General features: G+C 41.5%; 1 protein-coding gene across 5 annotated transcripts in view; it reads right to left on the minus strand.

The window, feature by feature from the left end:
- The window catches only part of TSNARE1 (t-SNARE domain containing 1), a 408,620-nt gene that overhangs the window by 356,508 nt on the left and 25,932 nt on the right, over positions 1 to 26,180 (minus strand). Inside the window, exons 3-4 of one of the 5 annotated variants that reach the window (XM_032442927.1) lie at positions 15,433 to 15,535; positions 5,534 to 5,630 (exon numbers count right to left, since the gene is read on the minus strand). The exons of 2 other annotated variants lie outside the window; for them this stretch is intronic. The gene's annotated coding sequence lies outside the window, so the exon portion shown is untranslated. The remainder of the gene's footprint in view (positions 1 to 5,533; positions 5,631 to 15,432; positions 15,536 to 26,180) is intronic. 2 more of the 5 variants (XM_032442929.1, XM_032442926.1) reach the window with 2 other exon arrangements.

The following is a 26,180-nucleotide window of genomic DNA, read 5'->3' on the forward strand; positions in this document are numbered from 1 at the left end:
TTCCCAGTTTTTTGGTAGTCTTTCTGCCATGGCAGACCACAGTGAAGTTACAGCAGAGCCTCCTAAAAATCCAACCTTGACACCAACAGAGAAGAGGGGTCTTAGTCCCAGAAATCCCTTTTTTCTTCTAGATTTGGAGTCAGGCATTTCTGAGAGCAAAATTTCAGACAGAAAACCAGTCAGGTTATTGGCACAGCTCATATCCTAAATTCATCTGGACATCTCCATCTACCAAAATCTCTGCTATCTCATTGAAAACATCAAAAGGAGCTACATTAAAAGAAGTGTGGTGGATGCCATGTCCCTCAAGACTTTCAACGTGAAGCTGATCAGGCTCTGGGCAACCTGATTTAGCTGTGGCCATCCCTGTTCATTGCAGGGAAGCTGAAGTAGATGGCCTTTAAAGGTCTCTTCCAACTCTATGGATTCTATGATTCTATAACCTCTGGAGGCTCAGAGATACCAATATATCTGAAGGTAAGAAACAGTGTGGAAGCAGAACAGACTCACTTCTTGCAGGTGACTCTTAAGAGACAACCCAATACGGTCTACAAAAGCATCATAAAAGTAGCTTAAAATGGGACACAGTGACCCCAATCAACTCTGCCAAGTCTGCAGTTTGTGGTAAGAGGATCTTGAAAAAATTTCATACAAGTCCATCTTACTCTGTCCGCCTGTTCAAGGACCATTATAAGCTACTCCTCAAAACACCACAGATTTTATTTAGCCAGGAGCTAAATGCTCTAAAAATTGTTGCTTACCAGCTCGACCTCCAAGAGATCATTGCAGACATCACCTCACTAACATAAGCCTAGTTAAACACATCAGCTAGCACTAAAACATCCAGTACCTGCACAGTTGGAAGAGTAATAAAACAGTACTGATCCTACTTAAGGCAAATATCATCCCAGAAAGTTATTTTCCCTGCATTTTCCTTATGATGTCCATGGAAAATGATGGCTGCTTTACTTCTGCTGAAGACCCCTGAAATATGCAGGGAGAGAAGGGAGGGGAAGTGGAGAGAGGGGTATGGAGAGGACCGTTGAATTTAATGATGGACCGCTCATAAAGGATAAGGGCACTTCGGATGTGAATGTGATGGAAGCAGACAGCTTTGGGTAAACTATTCAAAATAATTTTTGGAATTCATTGCTAAAGGCAATGAATTCGACAAGAGCACGAGTTGTAACACGGACTGATATAGCAGCACTTTGCCTCTAACCAATGTACTGACTTTTTCCTGGGAAACTATTAAGAATTCAAACAATAATTACAAAAAGCCAAGATAGACAAAAACAAGGAAAAGTCTAATTGCTGCATTTGAGCTATTTTTTTTCATATTCTTCTTCTCACTGCCAAATGCTGAATGATCCTGGAGATACAGAAGAGATTTCGCAGAGAGCAACAAAAAGCAAATTGCAAGTTAGGTATTGGCTTATATGACAGCAAGCCTCCCCTCAAACATCTCAGAAATGCTTTGCAATCGCACAGGGAAAAAGAGGGGGAGGTTCACAACTGCAAAACAAAGCTGAGACATCAGCAGCTTGTCCACATCCAGAGCCACTTGCAAACAACAAAAAAACTGGTTGCAGAGAAACCTAAAGACTCAGCCTCTATAATCTAAATGGGAATAACACTGACCTACTTTCCAGCACACATGCAAAGCTGTTGGAGATGCTATGATGAAAGGCATTGCAGAAACCTAAAGCAAGACTCCTTCAGATATACAAGAATAAGGTTATCGGTGTAATGCAGCAATGCACTTTCTACAGAGGAGGAAACAGATAAGAGATCAAATAATGCACAGCGCTAGACAACTTTTTGGAAGAAATGGCTTTAAAAAGCATTCAGGACATTCTCTTGCAATTGGTGCCCCAAATCTTAAATAACCACAAAATGCAAAATTAACCTTTTTTTTTACGTGGTAAAGATTTTCTCTGGAAGAACCCCATGTGATAACCTGTACGGAGCTCTATTTATTAGCTTAAAATATGGCATTGAGTGGATACAGCCAAGATTCTCATTGATATGAGAATAAAGGATTAATCAGGTCTCGCGTAATTCAAAGGAGGCCTCTATGGCAAAGTGGAGCAATGTATAAAGAACAGAAAATTCTCTAGCATAATGAAAAGAGGTCTCAGAGATACTGCACAATATATTTAGCTTTGCTAGGGAAAAGCAAAGCTGGGCTGTTAGGATCTTTAAAAATGACAAAGCTCCTTGCATGCACTCATACGACTGCACAAATGGAGCTAAAGCCTCCATCAAGATGTCCATTACTATTAATCCTGAATTTTCCCTCAGCATTTATCAACACAGGCTTTCCAATTTTCTGTTGCAGAATTTAGGCCTCGTGTTCCTATCAACTATGAAAAGACATTCTTTTCTCAAAACTGAGGAAAAAAATAACCACTCTTGAAAAGAAGGGGAATTTAGGGAGCAGAATGTGAGTGAGTGTGCACAGATTGCCCAAAAACCAGAACTAAAGGCGGCGTGTCCATAAGCAAAGCCTTGGAAATGTGAAAAATATCTTGCTGCATTGTACCAATTGGTATTTGGTCCATTTATTTTAGCCTCAAGATGGTACTTAAAACACTACTGCACAAACCCACAAATCTCTGCAGAAGTTCACTAAACCACAGAAACAAGAAAACATAAACGCAGAAATACTCTCAAAACACATCTTGCTTCAGAGTGGACTGTCATGGAGTGTATCAAGTTGGATATTAGGAAAAATTCCTTCACAGTATCATAGAATGGTTTGGGTTGGAAGGGACATTTAAGATCATCTAGTTCCAACCTTCTTGCTATATTCAGGGCCACCTCACACTAGACCAGGTTGCTCAAAGCTCCATGCAGAAAGAGTAGCCAAGCAATGGAACAGGCTGCCTAAAGAAGTGGTAGAGTCACCATACCTGGAGGTGTGCAATGAAAGGGAAGACGTGGCACTGAGGGACATGGTTTGGTGGGGATGGCTCAACAACTGGATTCGATGACCTCTCTTCCTTAGACAAGCAATTAACCATTTAGAATGCATCAATAAATGAAAACACACTTGCAGTCCAGCAGCACACAGAGGCATAAGTTGCTTTTCTGGTGATGCACCTTTAAGACATTGTGAATCCAAAACACTCAAAGCCAAGGGCTAATGCTTCTCCCAGTCCCACCTACCTTACAAATACCTAATACTGAAAAGGTAACACCCAGCATGGACTAACCCATATCCCAGCCAGATTGCCCAAAAATCAGTGCACCAGGGGATATTTCTCCATCCTCTAAACAGTGCAGCAGCACTTGAAGAGCCTCTCTTCAAAGACTATTTCACACCTTCATTGCTCTCACTCTGAAGGCATTTTTCCTCCCACTCCAATATACGGAAAAATTTGACAGCTACAAAAATGTAATAAACCAACCAGTCGGCTTATATATATATTACAGTTTGAGAAAGATGAAAGGCTATATTGTTAAGAGAGATAATTTCAGCAGCTTCCAGAACGTAGCCTGTGCATACACAGAAGAAAGGGAACGGAAGAAGCTTATATTTTGTCTTGTAAATTCCCTAAAATAACCCAGCTTCTGATCCTCAGCTCACACCAGGAGAATGACACTGAAAAGACTAATAAAGAGCTGCCAAACATCTCATAAGGACAAAATACCTGTGTGTTCATATTGCCTCTTGCCAACCCATCGACTGAAGTGCTATGAAATAGGGAAAGTTGTCTGCTTAAAAATCAAATATTCAGAAATAGAAGGAAGCAAACACACAACGATGATATTTTGGGTCATTTGGGATAGAAAGCATCACATTGGACATAAGTGGTCAAATAATGATGAGCAGTAACTAAATGGCTACAGTACCACACTATTATTGGTACTGGTAGACATAAGCAAGACTACTATGTCTCAAGGCAGAATAAAACAAAAGCAGAAGTTGAGTTAGGCATTTGAACAAAGGAAAACAAGCTGTAACTTTTATAATAATAATTGGATCTAACACAGCATTGGAAAACAGATGATTAAAGACAAGGAAAGGTCTCCGCACATTCAGATTTACATCAGGCCATTCAATCTATTTGATAACAGTAGCAAGAATCAATCACTGCTGGAGAAGAAGAGAAATTTTCAGAAAATCTCATGCTTTCTAATTTCAGAAGCCAGTTTTAACAGCTACAGTAGAATACTTTATGAGAGTTGAGACATCATGACAAGTTGGCAACCCGTAAGATTTGCATTTGCTATTGTAAAGAAACTGGTATCAGACTTGGTGTTCAGTTTATGTATATACAGAATTATAGAATCATTAAGGTTGGAAAAGACCATTGAGGTCATCTAGTCCAACTGTCTCTCTCTCATATATATGTATGTATCACTTGATTATAGAAATCTTGAGACAAGGGGAATTTTACATTTCATAGACTAGCAAGAACACGGTTGATATTGCCCATTATCTACTCCCTGATCACTCTTACAGAAGACATCTCTTTCATGTTGATAACCCATTTTCTGACCGCTCTTCCATCACCCCAACAACCAAATTTTCACCCAGTCTGCAATCTTACTCAGAGAATTGAAAAGTCTCACTCTGGGAATAGCTTTCAAAAATAGATTTCTTCAATAGCTTAACAGAAGAACAGAAAGAAAGATAATTTCAGATGTGCCATCAAAGGAATTCAAGAAAACAGCAATTTCTTGCTTAAAATGGGGTTGTATCTCTGCAAATTCACTCCATGGGGCAAGAATATCCTGGCATCTGTGACTAAATAAAGCAAACAAAATAGTGACAAAAAAATTGATGTCGAAAGGGACCACCTGGGATCATCTAGTCCAGCAGTACTGAATTGTACAGTAGTTGAACTGCGTAGCCCAGTACTCCAGATGTGCTCTCATCAGTGCAGAGTAAAGGGGGAAGACAAAATGCAGTCTTACAAATGGCAAATAGCAGCAAATTACTTCCTTGGAGCTGCCTGATACGCTTTATTAGTGGGGAATGTGGCTTATCATGTTGGGAAGAGCACTGCCGATTCACATTCAGATTAATATTTAGGTTTTTCATAGTGTTTGGCCTTAAAATTCTCTGTTTTGGTCTTTTATCCAAAGAATGACCTTCCAGTAAACCAATAGGGGATTAAAATATCGGCTTCTGTGTCTTCTCACTCATGAGGTTCACTTCCATTCTGAATCCTCCCATTCACCACCCTTTACCATAAGCCTGTTTTCCAGTGCTCTCTCAATGAAAAACACAACCCCCAACTGTAGCAGATCAATACTTTAAATCATGGAATTACTGTTTAATATTTATCATATGGGAGCAAATGAGACGTAAGTATTAAAACAAAACCAAGAAAAAAGAGGTTGGAAGAGATGTGTCACTCAGTACAGGTCTGAATTGAAGTGATACCCATACTTTTATTTCTCCTGAATTAGAAACTCTACAAATATAAAGAGTCTCAAAGAGTCTCTTAAGATTTAAAAATGACAGTATGGAAGAACTTGTACTGAATTAAAACATGCAGGGGGGAAAAAAATGAATTACATCAGTGGAACAGTCGTTTTAAGAATTCATGTTTCGGTTCATTTCACTCACAGCCCAGCATTTGCTTTCACAATCCATCACAAAGACCACGGAGAATCTGAAAAGGCAAAAGAGCAGCAAAATGGGAAAGAAAAGTTATAGAATCGGAGCACAAACTAAAGGATATTGGGAGTATTTCACAAATTTATTGCTTGAAAAAGAACATCCATTCTTCCTTCCTCCCATTCTGCAATATAACATCCTTGTTCTTCATTCTTGACCGCCATTGAACCCCTTCCTTTGGCATCCCTGTCTCAAAAAGCAGTACAATGGTTAGAAAAAGGACAGATGAATGCACATCTGTACTCAGACCTTCAAACGAAAGGAGGATCTCCTCCTGCCTAAGTATAGTAATTTGATGATGTATTTGAAAATACATTAAAGGGCTAAAATGCAACCAAACAAAAAATAACGACCATTGAACAAAAGCGGTCACAAGCTGAATGGCTAAGGGATCCCAGAGATTGATTTTGTGTCATCTTTTACATAGAAAAGAATATTACACAAAGAGGAAGCCTGACAGATAAAATAAATTTGCTTTGGTTTGACTCTTCCACCCCAATCAAACACTCATGGAGTGAAAGGCACGCTGTGTGAGAAAACAAAATAGAAGAAAAAATAGCCACAACAAGCCCAATGAATGAAATCGTTCTGCATTTCCACCTAATAAGGGACTGAATAATAAACTTCCTTATTAAAAAAATACTAAAATAAGCACTTATACTAAAAAGACAGCAAGTAATACAATACGTTCCATCCCACCAACTAGGAAAACTAGAGGGCACCTTTGATGGAAAGGGATGCCCAGAGGTCTGAGTGAAGTCTTTTGCAACAACATGGGCAAAGACATTTGGAAGCCAAATCCTTCATCTACAAGCTAGGAACATTAGTAATTGACAGTCCTACAGGACCTCCAAAGAGAATATTTTGTAGAATACTTTAATATTATGAGGAAGAAAGACAAGAATAAGATGGTGCTCATAGAGCTTTAAAATGGGATTTTTCACTATCACTCTCTCTAAAATTATCATGTGCTAAGAAGGACCACACTACAAGCTTGCAAGCAAAGATGTGATTTAGCTTGTTAATCCATCAGTGAGTATTGCCCAGCCCTAATTTCCCATATACACAGCCCACCACAGCGACCAATATTTCACAGGGAGAACCACCATCATAAGCAAAGAAAACCCTTTTTAATGAAAAGAAAAAGGGCATAATCCAAGGCTAAAAAACATTTTGCCCCCGCCATTGAATCTGTGGGATTATGCATGCAATTCCTACAAACTTCACATCAAGACCTTTTAGGTATTCAATCATTTTATCCCTCTGTTTTCATGGGTTTGGTAGTAGATTCTGTGTTTTGGGGCTGAAAGTTTCAGCACAGAATTTATTTCACAGCTATTACAGGGTACATTACACTAATTACAAGGCACATTATAGCTTGCTATGTAGTGCACTGTGATAAATCATACAGTGCTATGGTCCATTGTAAACACTGCCATACATCTCTGGGCACTATTGGATGTTTGACCACTCTCATAAATACAAGCATTTCTGTAGTACAAGTATGGTTGGCTACAGAGACTAATTTATTACAGTTTTCTTTCAGAGCATTAACTGTGCAGTAAATAATTCTCTACCTTTTGAGGAAAAAAAAGAAAAAAAAAAGATAGCTGAATTTTTTAGTTCTGCAGTGTCAGTACTATTTCCCCTTCAGTAACATACAATGCAATGTATTGCATTCTGCAATGTCCAAAAGGACAGGTATCATGTCACATGGAGAACTGTAAGGAATCGGTTGGAATCTCTCCTTGATACTCCACACTTCCCACTGGCACAGGAACCAACCCACGTCTGTACAGACTTCTCTTATACTGCCCTACCAATCCCATGGTGATTTCCAAACATCTTTCAACAGGAAACAGTGTTAATACAGGTATAGCAAGATATTGCTGAGGTTGCATGAGCAATCCCACAAGCAGGACAGAGCCAGCAAAGTATCACCTCTAACATAATTGTCATTACATACACATATACTGCTTGCTTTCTTCCAGCATCGAGTTCCCTTAAGATACACACAGAATGGTCCCATTTGCATGCATTATCCACCAAGTGAATACAGGTCCCTGAGCAAAAGTAACCCCACAAATAGGTTTCTCCCTCTCTGAAGCCAGGATAATCCATACAGTTTTCCCCAGCATGCTCTTAACATGTACTACAAGGACCTTATCCTCTTTTACAGTACATACAAGGCTAAATTGGGTAAGGCCATTGGATTGGCAGCCCCCCAAGCTAACCACATTGTTTCTGCTAGATGTTTATCCCAGAGCTTGAATGTTCCAACACTTATTGCTTTCAGCATGGTCTTCCACAGTCTATTGCATTGCCATACTTCCCCAGAAGCTGGTGCACAATAAGGGATATAATATACCCATTCAATGCCATGGTCTTTAGCCCAACTGTTTATGAGGGTATTCTTAAAATGAGTTCTATTATCTGACTCAGTTCTGTCTGGGGGTTCATGTCACCAACAGACCTGTTTTTCGAGACTTAGTAAGGCATTACAGGTAGTGACATGGGGCACAGGAAATGGGGCTTGAATAGAAGAAAACACCAATGCTGTGAGCTGACACCAACAGCTTGATTAACACCCAACCAAAAGCTGCCATTCAGCATCCACAAACTGTCCCGTTAAGAGAGCACTCAAATGCCAAGGGTCAGAAAACCTCAATACTACAACTAGACTGGAAGATCAAAATGCAGATGAAAACTGAGTGATGACTGATATTAAAGACATGCACACCAGCCCCAGGTGATGAGATCAGAACAAAACCACTCCAGCCACTGCAGTATGAGATAAACACCAAAGCATGCTTGCACATAATCACAGCAGTCCCAAAACCAACAGTATTTCTCCAGCTTTTGGGCACTGAAACTTTGGGTAGCAGTTTCCAGCTCCTTTTTCCCAGACACCCCGGAGGCTCATGAATTACTATGGGCAAAGATCCAAGAAAAACAAGGCTATTTGCCCAGACATCTCCACTGAGCTCAAAGGAAAGACTGGGCAGCGGTTAGATGCCTGCAAACCAAAAATGAGTGAAATCCATAGCCTCAGAACTCCCAGAGGAGCTGGGTTCTTTCCTTCTGTATATAAATTTATACTGTGTCCAACTGCAAAGGAGTGGTGGCCAAGTTGTGAGATGCAAGTAGAAAGTTAAAGACACAACAAGACATTGCCAGAGTCTGAGAGAGTGGACAGTACTTGTTGGCTCACAGATGCTATTAGAAGATGCCCACAGGCATCCAGTTGGGTGATGGCTGCAGCTGCATGCCCAGCTTAGAGCATCTCCCCCATCACTCAACTGGACACGATAAAATGCCTCTGACATGAAGAGCAGCACCAGTCTGAGCGCATTGCGGTGACTGAGCAAAATGAAGCTTGCAGAGCATGTCCTGCTGCTAGCCAAAAGCAAAGGAGTTCAGAAAACAGCATCCAGTCCAAACAGCTGCCCTGATGCACAACTGCCAAGAGCTGCCTCCCCCACTCTGAGAGCAGGGCTGGCAAGGAGCTATACTATTTAAAACCTGACTCAAGTTCTTCGTCATTTTTAATACACATCATTAGACCACATGCGGTGAAAGGATAATGCAAGGGATGTATTTCCATGTTAAGAGTACTCTTTTGAAAGTTGAGAACCAGCAAGTCCACAAGCAAGGAACCTCTGTCCACAACAAAACGAGAAAATGCCGAGCAACCCAAGTCATCTCTTTAACAAAGGGCTTTTTTATTGCTGCAATAATAATGTTTCCAGCTTGGCACTACTGAGGACACATTTAAGCACAAGTGGATGAACAAACATCTGGTGAATTAATGCACTTCTAGCAGCCCAGATCCTTCCCATAAGACACGCCAGCTCAAAAAGCATGATGACTAGACCAATATGGTCAAGATCGTGTCCACTCATGGTAGATGCAACCATGAAGTTATCTTAAATTGCTTAAATCATAAACCCAATTACAAGATATCCAATATGCTGGTTGATACAAAGAGATGTGCAAACAGGGATAAAAATCCACTAATTGTAAGAATCACAGAATCACAGAATTGCTCAGCTTGGAAAAGATCTTAAAGATCATTAAGTCCAAACGCAATTTAACCATACTACCCTAATTGCCAACCAAACTTGCCAACCAAAAAGGAATAGAGCAGATCTTCCTGTCTCTCTGATCACTCTTTCTGAGAAGAATTTTTCTCTTAACAAGTTACTAAATCACCTAAAGATCTGCTGGACGTGTGCATTTCATGGGGTAACACCACCTTCATTTTAACCTAAGCCACCTAATCTAAGAGTTCTTTTAGACAACACAGGGATGTATTTTGAACCAAAGCTCGGTGTTCCATCCGAACAGCAGCAGCAAGAAAAAGGGCAAAAATGCCACTGAAGGATTTAACCATGAAAGACAAGAAAGTCAGCACCAGTTTTACCAGGTCACGGCTTTTCAGAAGTTGAGATTTTGTGTTTGTTTTCCATTCATTAGAAGGACATGCTACTGGCAAAGAACATGGGCAAATTATAGGTGGGTTCATAGCACAGATCTCTGCCAGTGAACTTCTCCTTGGCTAACATTAGATAGTTCATAAACCCTATCACATCATCATCACATTTGATTTAACTACATAACAGAGGCAGAAAACTCTGTGACATCAAGATTAATTATGACATAATAGAAAGTCCATCAGCTTTCAGTCCTGTAAATATTAAATAACAGTTCTCAAAAGCAATTTCAAAACATGCTCATTTTTTCAAGGGAGAGAACTGTTTATCCTCTCAATACCGTGACTCAGCTACTCTGATTACTACCCAACTTCCCTCACCCCCCTTGTTCTCTTATAATGAGATTACAAAATAAAACGATTACAGCATATTGCAAATAACACATCAGCCTATAGATTCCACCCCACAACCCTATTCCTCTTTTACCATATGTAATTACCCACTAATTTAGACAGTAAACTCCAGTGGTTTCCTTTTATTATGGCCACCCTATAGCAGAGTTTGCTGCAAACACACAGCACAGAAGAGACAATAATGTGAGCCCTTTATGAGAGGTGCTATGCATTTGAGAACAAAGAGAAACTGGAGACACTGGTGTTGCACCCTTCTTAAAAGGGTTCTATCCCCATTTTGGTTGATCAGGACACTTCTAGTACTGACTGGCATATGGTGATCAGTGGCCAATAAATAGTAATGGAGGGTTTTTTTTGCAAACAAGGTAGCAAGGCATGGAAACATTGAAAAACAGGTCATGAGGGAAAGGTTTTAAACTAAAAGAGGGAAGACTTAGATTAAACATTAGCAAGAAATTACTCAGAGCAATGAGGCACTATAACAGGCCACCCAGAGAAGCTGAGGTTGCCCCATCTCTTTAGGTGCTAAGAGCCAGAGTGAATGGGGCCCTGGGCATTCTTATCCGGTGGGTGGCAACCAGCCTATGGCAGGGGGAATGGAATTAGGACCTTTACAATTTATTTGAATTCACAATATACTTCAGTGATCAGTTCTTAAAGTTTCCAAGACAGGTCCTTCTGGTTTGAGCAACACTAGATCATTGTGAGTAATCATGCACTTGAGGACACGAGGATTGATGACACGAGTCAACCCGCGTAACTGCCTTAAAACAGCAAACCATGAAATCATCTTCCAAATGCAAAAATGCTTTCTAGGGTTTGATGTTGGATCTTGGGATTCTGGAGACTACTCCTGTGAAATCACTGCTTGACTCCTTTTGCTCCACTCTGTGGCTGCCAACAAAATGCCATTCCATATCTGCATTGAATTATTTATTCTCCCTTGTGATCCATGACTTGTGAATAACCACTCACAACTATTACCATTCTTAGAGTGAGAGAAAGGGAGAGAAAGAGGAAAGGTCCGTGTCACAGCTCCATAAAACAACCCTGAATTTGCAAGCAGGTCAGACAGCTACCACCATTTGGCTAGAATATAAATACCATTACCTTTAGGATCTCTAAACGCAAATGTAACTCACAACAGTTCCTTCTTCTCTGCTTAAATAAGAGGACATCTGGACTTGCCTCTCTTGCAGAAACCTCACAGAACACTCAACACAGCTGCAGAAATGCTGACTGCCATCCTAAAACAACACAGAAAACCTGTCCGTATGTAGAGAAGGTGTTTTAACACGTACAGAAAAAAAAATCCAAAGCTGGCAAAGTGTTAAGCTCATGGATGCAGCTAACTCAGAATGTGCTGATGTGCCCTGAAAATCAGAGTCTGAAGCTGGAGCTGCCAAAAAATCTTGCTTGACACAGGACAGATTCATTGGCAGCTCGATGCATAAGTTAAGGCGGTGCACAAATGTCTTTACTTCTAAAACACTCTTGATTTTGGATGCCCGCTTTTTGCAAACTCCAGGTGAAACAATAAAAAAAAATCAATCCCTCTGCTTTTTTTAAAAAGAGTAAATGCATAAAGAAATAAGGCTACATTGCTGATCATGCCATTTCATGCAAAGCTCAAGAAATGATACCAATGTTCACATCTAGGGATGGAGAATGTTCTCTCTAGTTGCACGCTCTACAATGTCAACCCAAACCACGTGAGTGACATGGGAGAACATCTTCCTTCTTTCTAGGGGAAGACCAGGGACCAGTTGCATGGAGATGACATTTCTCAAGGGAGGCAACCAAAGAAGCTGAGAGTGGCAGTTCTTTCAGTGCCTAAGAGATGAAGATGACAACCCAGTGAACCACTCATCTCAACACACAGCATCAACGTGCATTCAAACAAAGCTGTCCTTACAAGGGAGGTTTGCTACACCTCTGTGGTTATCTTGCTCACCAGCAGTAATGCAAGCTTTGAGATGAAGAGAAAAAGCAAGAGATGTGACTGGTGTTGAAGCCGGTCCTGTTAACTGAGAGAAAATCACTACACAAGTGAAATCATACTTAAAATTAACCCACTGCTTCAACATTACCCAAGGAACTGGTCTGAGAAACAACAAAATATGCTAATAGCCCAGTAATGCTGCTCACTGATATAAGATGGATGCCGTACGGAAAATTAAACCTCAGGTCATCCCAAGTAATGAAGTTGTGGGTTCACATCATATTTGCTCACAACATCGGAAGCAGCTTTTTCTGGGTCACCACAGCATTCACATGATGAAAGCCAGAACAGCAACCAAAACACCCTTCTACACACACAGCAGAATCCTATAAAGCATCACAATGGCTGAATAACCACAATGTGGAATGAAGATACGGGAAAATATGCTGGGAGAGGAGCAACCCAAGTCCACATCTATGCCCTCATATATGCCTTTGGACAAGCAGTGCATGGAGTTGTCTCTCTGGACCTTGGCAGCCTGATCAGGTGGTTGGCAGCCCAGCTCAGGGCAAGGAGGTTGGAACTAGATGATCTTTAAGGTCTCCTTCAACCTAAGCCATTCTATGATTCTACAAATGCATGGAACAAGCAGGGAGAGGGCAGTCAAGAAATGTCCAAGAGTATGGAGACAGAACTGGTTATAAAGATGGATGGGTGGATGGGTCAGTGCATCAGTAGGAGCCAGCACGCTGCCAACACCAGCCAGGGACCATCACCAACAGTATATCTAAGTTTGAAGGGACTTTCACACTCATCACGTTTTATGTTCTCCATAATCCACACCACCAACTGCCAACTTGCACCACCCTTGCTTGAGTTGGGTGAGCAAGATGTATTAAGATATGGAGATGCCTCATCATTTAATCCACCTCCCACCACTAAAAACATCTGCCCCATCATTTGCTTAACTTGAACAACTCCAAAGTGGTTTCTAACACATTGGTCTGGGTAGCTCCCAAAGGCCACATTCCCACACCACCAAACCTTTCTCCCATGCAGATGAAACCACGCGTCAAAGCAAGAGTTGGAAAGGGAAAACTATGAAGCTGAGAAAATACGCCTTCAGCAAAATTTGCTTTAAGGCATGACTAGTTAGCACTGAAAGCCAAATACTGTAGTTTTCAGCTCAGTTCCATGTAGGAAGACGCATTATGTCAATCCTCTCCATCCAAATATGGTGTTGGGTCTACTCAGAAGAGCAGTGATACCACTGATGCTCTTTACATATACTGTTGCAAGGACATTCTGGGGCAATAAGCAGTATCATTTGTGGAAATCTCATCCAAAGCAAAAAGGGCATCCATCCAACTGATTCAACATTGCTGCTGCTGCAGGTAATGTTGGAACCTGAAGGAATTACTATACAAAGCACTGCTCTCTCCCTAAACATGAGCCTTGCAGGTGATGAAACACAGCTGCTACTTCAAGGAACACTACAGACAAGCCAGGTAAATCCACAGCTGCTTCATACATCCTCAAGTGCAGTGGTAAACCATACTGAGGGAAAACTAAAAAGAACAGTTCCAGGAAAAGCCAACAGTGCTTTGCTTCTGCTCTCTTGGCCAAGAACGGAGTTGCCACTTGTGAATCTGTTGCTGAAGCAGATGGTAAATCCCCTGGGAGGTAACCTGTGCATCACAGAATCAAAGAATTATTTAGAGTTGGAAAAGATCACTAAGATCATCTAGTCCAACCAAAGCATGCTTCACTGCCAGAATCAGTCCTCTGAGCATCCAGGAGATGCAGGACCAGCAGTCCTCGGCCTGCTTTTCACTCTGCATGGAGGGCCCAGCCAGGCTTTACTCACTTTGGCAAGAAGAGGAATGCCAAGTCAAACTCAAAGATCTACAGAACAATGTGATTCTCAGTGATTTCAGGGAATTTTAAGCACCCATGTTTCAAAACACTGCCATTATCCAGATTTCTTTTTTTTTTTTTCTGTACACAGCTAGCTCTAGACATCAAAGACATGAAACCATCAAATGACAAGCACAGCAACAACAGCAGGGAGCACAGAAATACGGCTGGAGCTGAGACACCTCCAAGATAAGAGTTGCTCTCTATATGAGTCAAGCTAAAGCACGACGCACAGGGACTCCTTCCCCAGCCTTGCCATCATATCTGAACATAGAAAGGAACATATCACCAAATCTTGCTCACTAGCTTTCTGTAGGATGGTTGTGTACTGTCTGGCTTGGCATAAAAATCAAGGATGTGGGAGTGAAAAAAGACAACTAGCCAGACCACCAGCTATGCCTGAGTAGGTAAACAGGTGGCTTTTTAAGTGAGTTAGATAAGTGGTATTTCTAATCACGTTAGCAGAGACACTTAAAACAATAACTCCTGGCAGGGTTCTATTTTGGGGAGAGTTTAGAAAGAATAAAAGGAAAGCTTCGTTTTAGAGAAGGTGGAGCTGAAAACTGGGCAGCTTGATTTAGTGGTTGGCAACCCTGCCCACAGCAGGGGTTGGAGCTCAATTACTTTTACAGTCCCTTCCAAACTAAGCCATTCTATGACTGTATAAACCATTTCACATCTCAATTACTTTTCTAAAAATGGGCATGTGAAGCTTTAAAGGTGTTAAAGGGTTTTAAGACTTCCAATTAGCAGAAGTGCATAAGTAGATGCTACCATTGGTTGCAAGGTATCTGTGATGGGGTATGGGAGTCATCTGTTTCTTTTAATTGTGCTGCTTTCTTTAGGACTCTGATCTGGCCATGGGAGGCACATTCTGGCCATTTCAGTTTGCATTTCATTTGACAGAACATGAACAGCCTTATTCAATTGTTATCTTTGCATTTCTCACCAGCAGGCTGTTTATTGCTTGCTTACACACATACACACAAGAACCCTACCTTGCAAGAACTTCCATTTCTATCTTTATTTCTAAGATCTCTCCTCCATGAAACACAGCTCCTCCTGGCAATAAAAGCATCCAGTTATCCTCACCTTAAAAAATATTGATGAATCCTGAAGAAGCAGTTCCTGTGTCCGTCAAACCAGACAGCTGAGATGCGACTGAGAACTGTGCCTCATAGCTCTCTGGTTTTATCTGCAATTCAGATAATGCAAGATGAGCATTAGCCAGACAAATGGTGGACTCCTCAACATATTCATTTACCTTGCACCAGCTATTTAGCAGGCAATATTTCCTAATTTACTGCACTACAAAGAAAATGCAGCACCCATTTATCAGTCTATTATCAAGAATGGCCTCTTTCTTAACATATTATACATTGCTTTGCTCAATTAAAGCAAACAAGGAAGGTCTTCTTCGCATACTGCATGTAGATCCATCACTGCTTTGGTTATTACTTGCTGAATATAATAGTATTTCTACAGTATTAATAAACACTTCTTAAATAAAAAGATCTCTTAAAAATGGATGCTGTTCCCTCAGAAAGAAAAAGATAAAATCTCAGCAATGCTTTGTATCTGCCTGGAGCAGCAATCCCAGCCTTTGGTGACCTCTGCACAAACAGACCAAGCCAATTACACACTGTGACAGCAGGCTTTCCCCTCCTGCATCAGCTCCTGGTTGTTGGCTGAGAGAAACATCGAAAGGTCATGCAACAAATATCCACGTTACCACACACTCCAGGCTACAGACAACCGACCTAGAGGTTTAATCAAGATTTAGATCAAATTGTGCAAGGTGTTTTGGAAACATCGATCTTATTGAGTTGTTACAGGATGTAAATCCCAAGCACATTCCCATTTAACCTAAGAAAATCACTACATGGGAACACAGCTCAACCCTTTCCACTGCTTCCCTTTGTTTACCATAGTCTTCATGAGTAGATAAGTAGCAATCCAGGAGTGGGTATCCCCACCTCATCCTTCAGCATATTACACCTAGAACATCCCCAGAGTCCTCTTGGGAATGTAAAACTAGCCCATGGGGTAGATGGACATTTTTACAACTCTTCTAACAGGTGACAAAAGTAACATCATCAGCTTGTTGGAACCCAACAGACAGAACAAGGCAGTGTGCAGCTTCTTGGCTTGCCTTAAGCCACCCAGAATGTTCTAAAGAGCATTTTCTGGTTGAGCAATGCCAGGTTATTAAGCAATAACCATGTGGTTATAAGGACTCTTTCTCTGCTGGGCATCCTAAAGGACCTTACATTTACTGCCCTTTTTAGGAAGACAAACATGCAGCAAGGGATTATGATTGGGGAATGAGTGTGTTTTAAGCACAGGTGCTTTCAGCTGTGAGCCTCTTCGATTCCAGGAGAAGAAATTTAAGGTTTCTAAATTTCAAAGACGCACTTATGTCTATATTTCATTGCTCACATTCTCATCATCCATCTTCACTCTTGAGCACTGCTAAGAGCAACTAAAACCCAAGTGATTCCCCACTGGGAGAAAGGAATACAGGAGCATACTCTTAGACAGCCTGAAGCCTCACACTGCTTCTCCCAAGCTATAAGATCTACGAAATCAGTTCATCCTACATGTACCACAACCACAAGGGACCAGTGAGTCCAAATCCCATCTGCTACCCAAATGGGGAAGTTATCCCCTCCTTATGAAATGTTTACAGGGAGAAAAACAACCTCAACCACCCAGGTCACCCCAGTGCTTTGAGTCTTCTCCAATCTGTTCCACCTACACTTATGAGCTTTCCCAAGCAGAGCAAAACAGCAGACTCAGAGAGGAAAAATCCACCTGGAAAGCAAATGTTGCACAAAGCATCCCTCTAAAAGCATCCTGGGATGAGAGTGCCTGAGGGTGATGCTGTCCACCTGTGCTCACCACCAAGGATCTGGAGCACCAAGCCCAGTGTATGATATGCCAGGTGGCAGGCATAGTAAAATTCAATGAGAAAGGAAGGGAAGATGGCAGAAACACGTGCCAAAACCTCAGTGGCAAGAGGTGGACAGTCATAATGGATTTCAACCCCTATACATTAAAAAAGACATAACGATGAAAATGTCAAAGGCCATCTATCCTTCGGTTCTACCTTCTTGGGATCAAGAAGGTGACATTCTTTTCTAAAACCCACAGCTAAGGTGGCAATTTAAGTGATATACATAAGGTTTCCTTCCTCCCACCACTCTTCTTTTTCATCTGAAGCACTCAGCCACAAACAGGACTAATTTATGCATGCACTAATAGAGGAATTGCTGATGACTGTTTAGGTGAAATTAATTTCAGGATTAAGGCCAGAGAGAGGAAACTGATGGAAGAAATCCTTTATGATTGAGTGATGAGGTTGTAGTTCTATGAGTAATTGTGAGTTACGTGCCCAGCACCTTGGGCGTGGATGACACTCATTCCTTCCCTCCCTTTCCAAATGGAAAATGTCATCCGAGCACACAAACACAATGTTTATTTAGAAATAAAAAAATAATTTAAAAAAAAATGAGTTGGAGGCACAGATTTCTGCTTGCTTGTATGATGCCCATTACAGCTGCTGTCTAGAGGAGTTTGCCTGGTGGGTTTTCCAAGAGCATCCCTGAGCTACAACACAAACTATGCCTGTCAGATGTTCACCATCCCCCTGAAACCTAAATAGCCTCTGGGGTGGAAACCAGGACAGTGCCAAGATAAATCAGTTATCAAAACCACTGCCTTGTACACCTGTATTACTAATACTGTCCTTGATTAGGAAAGCAGGAGAGATTTGAGGCATTCGCTTCAAACCACGTTACCTCCCTGATCCTCATTTCTACCCTGACCATTTCCCTGTACATTTATCTTCACAACACACCCATGATGCTGATAAAGGTCAATATTCACATCCCACAAGTAAGCTATCACCAGAGTTGCAATGGAAAGGTTATGGGATAAAGAAAAATCAGCCCAGGCTTCCTTGTTCTAACATTCACATCCTCGGTGCTGAGCCAGCTCTTGTTTTCATGCACAGTCCTAAACGCATTGCAAGGACCAGCTGTCTGCAGTGATGCCCCATTCCTTCCAGCCTGAAAGTCAACTGCAACCAGCTTCCCCTTTTGAGCAACAAAACACTTGCACAAAGAGGTTACGTGATGTTTTAACGTTCACAAAACTCAGCTGCATGGAAACTGGAGGGGAGGAAGAAAGGCCCTTTTCTGAAGATATCTTGACTCCATCTGGACCCATCACCTTCCATTACTCAATTGCCCTTGTGGGAATTCTCCATGCCTTCCCCTATGCCATGCTCAGGACTAAGATGTGAAAATAACTTACGACAGTTCCTGCTGGCATGACATCGACTCTCTCCTAGAGGATGAATTAGCAGATGGGTCCATAGGAAGATGGCTGTACAAGAGAGCTGGACAACTGGAGTCTTTCCAATTCAGTAACTACAGCCCAAAAGACCAAAGATACAAAGATCCTTCAGGGTCAGAACCTCTTTCCAAGGGTAAAAATGGAGTCAAGGAAGATATCTGCTGCCTGTTGCATGTGGTTTTGAAAGGGTGGGCAGGCTAATTTATGTCTGCATGGGTGGTTTTACTATTCCCTGAAGTCTTGCTTTGCTTGTTTATTCCCCAGTCAACCCACTGTATTACTCCAGCTAAATAACCAAAATACCAAGGAGCTTTCGAAGTGAATATGATGCGCTCACAAGAGTCTTCCATCATGCAGAACTAAAATTAAAACGTACACTTGGCCTCGCCTCATTCCCTGATATTCATCGTGCGGAAACTTCCCTGCGTCATGTCAAGAGATTCCCAACAGCAGAAAGAGCAAATGGAAAGCTGCAAGCACAGCAGAACTGCTCTGCCAATAGCAGATTTTGATGCAAGGTCCAAGCTCCACTACCATACACCCATCCTAGCAGAACAGCTGACAAACTCATTGATGGAGTTAAAAGCCTTTCTAGATATATTCATTTCAAGCTACACATGTTGAAAGATTTCATCTATGGAACTCTAGATTTGCCTCAAGTGCAGTGCTAGAGAGGTACCCTACTCAGCATCGGTGGTTGGCGTCTCTTAAATGCATGGATATTTATGAAGTATACTGCAATGGAAAGGCTTCAAAGCTGGATGATAGCCATCCCAGGCTCAACCTAAGTGTATGCCCATGGTACATCCAGACTTAGGACTGCTCCACTCCAGCAGAGATGAGCAAATCTGTAAGAGACTATTGGGATAACACTCAAGACAGTCACTGCTCTATTGTGAAAACACCATTAAGCAGTCAGGCACCACCACGGCAAGTGAAGTCATTTCCAAGCTCTTGATGCAATTCCTAACAGTATTCATTACTATTAATCTATTATCATTATTGTTAACAAACGACCTCTTTCTCCATGTGCGCGACAAATTTCTCTGCGTCTCTTTACATCAGGACCACAGAAAGTAAACTGTGACCATCTTAGACACTGCCTGGCTTAGCAAACACAGCTGCCTGCACTTAGGATGCATATTTTGGGGTTGAAATTGAGATGCAAACTGCTGCTAAAATAACCACAATGGAGGAGTGGTTGCTTTTACTTCTGAAATAGGGAGACACTTTCTGTTTCTTCCCTCTCTGTCTTCCAGCTGACTTTTCCAGCCTATAGAAGGAAACAGGAATTGCAAAACTATGAGGGAGAATCATCTTCTTCCCATCACAAAAATGCAGATGTGTGTCCCATTGCAGCTGGGTGAGCCACCAGTATTAAGCTAACCCCACCAGAACAGCTCTGTGAGACATGCCTATAGGAAAATGAAGCAGGAGGATCAAGAACTAGAAAGCAAAATTACAGTGCTGTCCTGGCTGTGATGAATGGGTGTTTTCCTCTACTCCATCATAGAATCCAATGGAGCATCCAAGGAGCCACCAAGCCAAACTCAAGGGCCATCATTGTGTTTGCAGTGCATGTTGTGGGAGGGGAAATGAGAAGCCTGACATCTGCTGCATGCAATCAGGTTCGAATAATCAATGTGGTCAGGAAACTAAAATCACATCAACCAAGAAAGTGAAGATAATACTCCCTTAGTGATGCCACAATAGTCTGTATAAGGCGTAGGCTCACAGCATACTTAGTGTGCTGTTGAAACATATCAGCAAGGATCATGCACAGAGGCACCAGAAGACAATTTTTCTGGTGCAGGCAGTCAGATCAATACAACAAGAGGTAATAGCTTTAAATTGGGACAGGTAAGGTTCAAGTTGAGTATAGGGAAAAATCACATTACCACCTCCAAGCCTTTTTAAGACTTGCAGAAGAATCATAGAGCTGGAAGACTTTGCCAAGGAGGAACATCTCTTCCCCAGAAGGCATGAAACACGGCTATAGCTCCACAAGAGCACTGGATAATAACAGCAACAACAATAATACATAAACTCTAAGTCTTATACTTAAATTAACTCTAGGTATGTTTTAAATTTCAACCTTTTGTGTTCACCTTTGAGGCTGGAAGAACCCACAAGTTCACGAAAGGTTCTGGGGTGTAGATCCACTACAAGATGAATCTCTCGATCGCTACTAGATGATCTTAAAGGTCCCTTCCAACCCAGACCATTCTATAATTCTATGATATGGCTTCATTTCTAAGCTTTGTTAGCCAAAATTCTTAAAATTGGGGCAGAAAAGAGGGAGAAGATGACGCAGCTCTCTGCAAGCAGCTTTGGGATGTGAAAGGCATTTGTTTCTATTGCTCACATTTCAAATCCAAACTGAGAAGCTGACAGAATCTGTGGAAGTACCTTGAAACACCTCCTCGTCACAACTGCTCTTTGCAGAGGAGAAGCAGCTTAAAACTGGCATCTATTTGGTAGAGACTGCTGGATAACTGGCCATCTTCCACAGGAAAATAATAATAAAAAAAAAAAACAAAAACCAGTCATCCTTAATTCTGTGCTTTTATTTTCTATTAAATGACATACACACACACACCCCCCAGAAACAAACAAAACACCCAGATTTATTAACTGATTCCTCTGGATCCACCCCGTAAATCCCCAGTGGTTTCAGAGCATCTTTAGGTGGTATCAAAGAGCATGACAGCATTTTTCCAGGAGAAATACAGGAGCTTTTAGCTTCTACCTATTGATTAATTTTTTTTAACAACATGGAGCAGGAATTCAAGACTCATCAGTTGATCAGTTGTATTCTAAAGGAAAGAATGAGGTGGAGATCAACCTGCATACAGGTTTCAAGGCACCTGACTCAAGCCAATGTGCCCAGGTCTTCGCTTCCTATCCTAAATCTATCAGAAAGGTGCCGAACTCTGTCAAATGCTTTGAGATCTCTGGCTGTGCTACGCAGTGTGAGTACCTTGAGTGCACGTAATGCAAAGCAAACCACTACAGGGAGCTAACGGCGCAGCCTATGTGAAAATAGACAGAAATCCCCACCAAAAAACATCTAAGTCGTCATGACAGAAAAATAAATCCCAGCAGATTGTTGCTAGCATTATATGAATCATCATGTTGTTATAGCAACTTCGTATCTGCATCGAATCTAAAAACCAAGCACAGCTGAAATAATGTAACAGCATTAAGTAAAAATGATATATAACGAGATAAAAATGGATCGGCTCGATCTCTGAGGAGCACCCACACTTATTTCTCACCCTCTTCCCTCCCTTTGAAAACATTGCTTTCCTGTATTTAAACAAAGATAAGAGACTCGGAGCTTATGGAGGAGAAGCAGAGCACTAACAAGCTTTAGAAATTCGATAAGAATTCTCAAAATGAATAAAAAAAAACCTTTAAATTAAACCCAATGCAACTCTCAGTGATGACCACCAGAACCACCCTCCAAAGTACTGCAAAATCCACTGCTTCAAATACTAATGCACCCTTGCCATTTCTGCCTGTTCAGGAGCACTAAGCACAGAGATCCTGAGCAAAACTGAAGCAAGAAAGGAGATGCATAAGGTGTATTTCTTAAGAACTGTGAGTGTATGCGGTTATTTTATTCTAAGAAGTGCAAAGCATCACCAAGGTGTCTGCTTCTGCAGTTTGCATGCAGCACCTCACCATCAAGGCTTCACAAGCATCTAAGAAACCACCCTTTTGTCCCAATTAGTGCCAGAGATGCAAAGGAAGCACCACAGGGTGCTGATCTGCTCCTCCTCCCTAAGGATGCTGCCATAGTCTCCGAGGTTTGAAAAGGGAGACAAATACAAAAAGAAGAGAAAAAGAAAGAAGGGTAATAGCTGGGAGATTTGCAAATTTGGCTCTTGAGGATTCAAGCAAATTAAAAACAAACAAAAACAACCCCGCAGCTCCAGTCCCAACAAAGTCCCATTAGTCTCAACAAGCGCGCTAAAACATTTCCTGTAACTCAATTAATTAAAAGCTAATAAAAAGAAACAGTCTAACTACTTCTTTCAGAGTTCATGACAGCAAAAGCATCGCTCTGGCCCAGACAGAAGAACTGTTTTCTTTCTTCTTCTTTATATATATATATATATATATATTTTTTTTTTTTAATGCATTTATTCATTAAAGTTCCCTCGTAGGCTGTGTAATGAGTCACTTCTCCCTGCTTCTCCAGATAGTGCAAAGGATTCGAGAGTTGGGGGGATTTAAACAGCACTGAGGCACTTGCAAAGCCTATTGGAAAAGCTTGCAGTGGAGCCACAGCTCGAAAATCCCTCTTAGATGTATGGACTCCAAAACCTCTTCGTTATCACCATAGCTATGCCAGAGCTTGAGCCTGGTTGTTAATTCGCCTGCATTCAGCACAAAAAAACTGCTTCCTCTCCTCTACCCAAAAATAACTCATCAAGCTTGTTTTCCTCCCAAGAAGAGTTTGGGAGGAGAAATACAGAGCTCTGAGAGAGAGCAGGATGGATGCTACTCCTGCCATGGATGTAGTAGCTAAGAATGTGATGGAACTACTTCTGCACCAGTGAAATAAGGAAGGAGAGATCACAGAAGATGGTATTATCAACAGCTTGAAGCATTTTGTTTCTTACCCTTGAAGTCAGCAGCTGCGAGTCCCAAAGATGCATGAAGGTGGTTGGGAAGAAGGGTGCAAGCAGCTATTCTGCACATGGTATCCTGGTGGGAAGAGTCCATCAGATTAATATTATTACGCTAAAAGAAGAGCCCCAGAGAGAAACTCTCCATCATCACTAAATGGTGATGGAGTGTGCCCAAGCTATAACATCCTAGCCTGATTCCACTGTTGCTCTCAGGCACCCCTAAACCTTCCAGGACTTCCAAACTAGAGCACCTTCCACTGCTCCAAGTCAAAAGGAAGCTTTGAAGAAGGTGTGATACCACTCTGGGGAGAGGCTGGACAATAGGAAAGAACAAGTAATTGCCAAAATAGAGCAACCTGAGATCAGCTCCACTATCAGCATATGGCTTTCTATTAATGGTTCAGTCTTATCCATGTGTTGTGGTGGAGAACCTGGAATTGCTGTGTTGATGGTCATAATCATCTGTCGCAGTAGAGATCTTCCACCTTGCCCAGAATCATACAACAGCTTAGGTTGAAAAGGACATTTAAGATCATCTTACTTTCAAGCCCCCCAGCTGTGGGCAGAGCTGTCACCCATCAGATAGACTGTCCAAGGCCCCATCCAACTGAGCTTGAGCACCCCCAGAGCTGGAGCATCCATTGCTTCTCTGGGCAGACAGATCCAGGGCCTCACCATCCTCTGAGTAAAGAATTTCTTCCTAACACCTAACCCGAATTCTTCCTCTTTTACTCTAAAGCCATTTCCCCTTGTCCTATTTCTATTAAGATGGTGTAATACGTCAGCCCAACCTCAAGGAACAAGAAACATCACGGCGTCCTTCCCTTTCCTAGCATTTATTCTAGCTGGGGGAAAGAAAAAACAGGAGAAAAGAAAAACACAAAACATACAGCCTGAATAAACAAACTGAAAACAGAACCTATGAAAACAGGAAAACTTCGTTTTAATTATTTTTTTGCTTCCACCTAGACTCCTTCCGAAGGGTTCACATGCCAATCTAATAATAAAACTGTCATAAGGGTGATGTGATTTTAGTTCTCAAGCTGAAGGTTGCTAAGGGAGGCTGTTCCCAGCAGCAGCAGCACTGCACAGCATTTGTAAAAAGCCTTTGCAGCACCAGACACTGATTTTTGAGTAGGAAGAATATCACAGTTTTCTTGAAAAGCCCCAGAAAAAGCTGCAGTCCTGGAAAGAGGTGGAAAAAAAAATAAAAAAACAAGAAAAAGGGCAATAATTTAGAAACCTGTAGAAGTATGGATGCAGAAAAGTAGAGATTTGGGTATGCCATCAGGTAACATCCAACCCTGCAAGCTCGTGTGCATCAGCTGAGCTTCATTTGCTGTATTTGCTCAGACGTGGGAGAAGTTAAAGACGATGCAGTGATCTCACAAAGAGCAGAAATAGGAACAGTTATTGTAATGCCTTTACAGCAGTGCATTCAGCTGTAGGAAATATGGTGCGTCTAAATCCTGAGTTTGCCATAAAAATGAAGCATCGCTTCCCAAGTGGCTTACCTGGCACGGGACAAGCTTTTTAGAATAAATAAGGTATACATACAGGGAGTTGCACAAAGCTGGTCAAATACAAATAACACCCCTAAAAGCAGCAAACAAGCAAACATAGCAGATACTTTCTGTATAAAATGGTGAGATTTAGGAACCTGTTACAACCCGCAGGATTTACAGGGAGGAAATACAATAAGGAGGTTTACCAAGGACTTAACGCAAGGACATAGCCATGAAGGAGCAGGAGAGGGAGATGGAATAGCTATTTACCTTTACACACTGCGCTGAAGATTATTGAATACAGATTTATAAAAGGCTTAATTCATGTAGTCAATGCTTCCAGCCGTTAGGTGCTTTAATTCTTTGCAGGTTAAGCAAAGCAGAGTGGGTAGATGAGATATATGGATAGAGGTGAATAATTAGGGAGAAAACAAGCTGCTATTCTGTAGGCCTGTGTCTATTTGGGGTTATGTCAATACAGATATACAACTGCGTTATTTGAAGGAGAATGCAATATATTAATGATGACAAAAATAAGGTGAAGACTAGCAAATAGTCCCCAACACACAGAAGAAGACAGAGGCAAAAGCTGCCATACCTTGATTCTGCATGGATTTCTGGCCTCCACATCCCCACTTCTAGCTTGATCATCATTTAACATGCTTACCATCACTTAGAGAATCACAAAACCATTAAGGTTGGAAAAGGCCATTAAGATCTCCTAGTCCAATCATCAAACCACCCCTACAATACTAATCCATATCACTTGGTGCCATGTATACCCTTTTCTTGATCACCTCCAAGGATGGTGACTCCACCACCTCCCTTTGCAGGTAACTTCCCTTTGGCCGGTTCCTGGGCAGTCTAATAGCTGGCAATCCTACCCAAAGCAAGGATGTTGGAACCAGATGATACCTTCCAACTCAAGCCATTCTATGATTCTATGTTTTAGAAAACATGTTGCTGTAAATAAAGAGGGAAATAAAAAACCAACATGGTTATTTACATATTCCCTGCTTAACCATTGAGGCTGCTTCACACATACTACCAATGAGCTCTGCTCCAGTACTGGACCACCTTTTCTATTGCAAACTGACAATGGGATACGCTATTTTAACAAAAATACAGCCAATTACAGTGGAACCAATAAACCAGAAACCAAATCCTTTGTGGCTTTCTGTTTGTAAGGTTTTCAGGGTATGTCTCCAAAGCACAACAGTTTCTCTCAGTTCTACCCAAGCAAGTCGTAGTAATTAACTCTCCTGCAGAACACGCTCATCAGGGTCCAGGGCTCAGGTGCTTCATTCAGAGTAAAGGATGGAACTGATGGGGTTAA

The sequence above is a fragment of the Coturnix japonica genome, chromosome 2, assembly GCF_001577835.2.
Source record: "Coturnix japonica isolate 7356 chromosome 2, Coturnix japonica 2.1, whole genome shotgun sequence".
NCBI classification, from domain to species: Eukaryota; Metazoa; Chordata; class Aves; order Galliformes; family Phasianidae; genus Coturnix; species Coturnix japonica.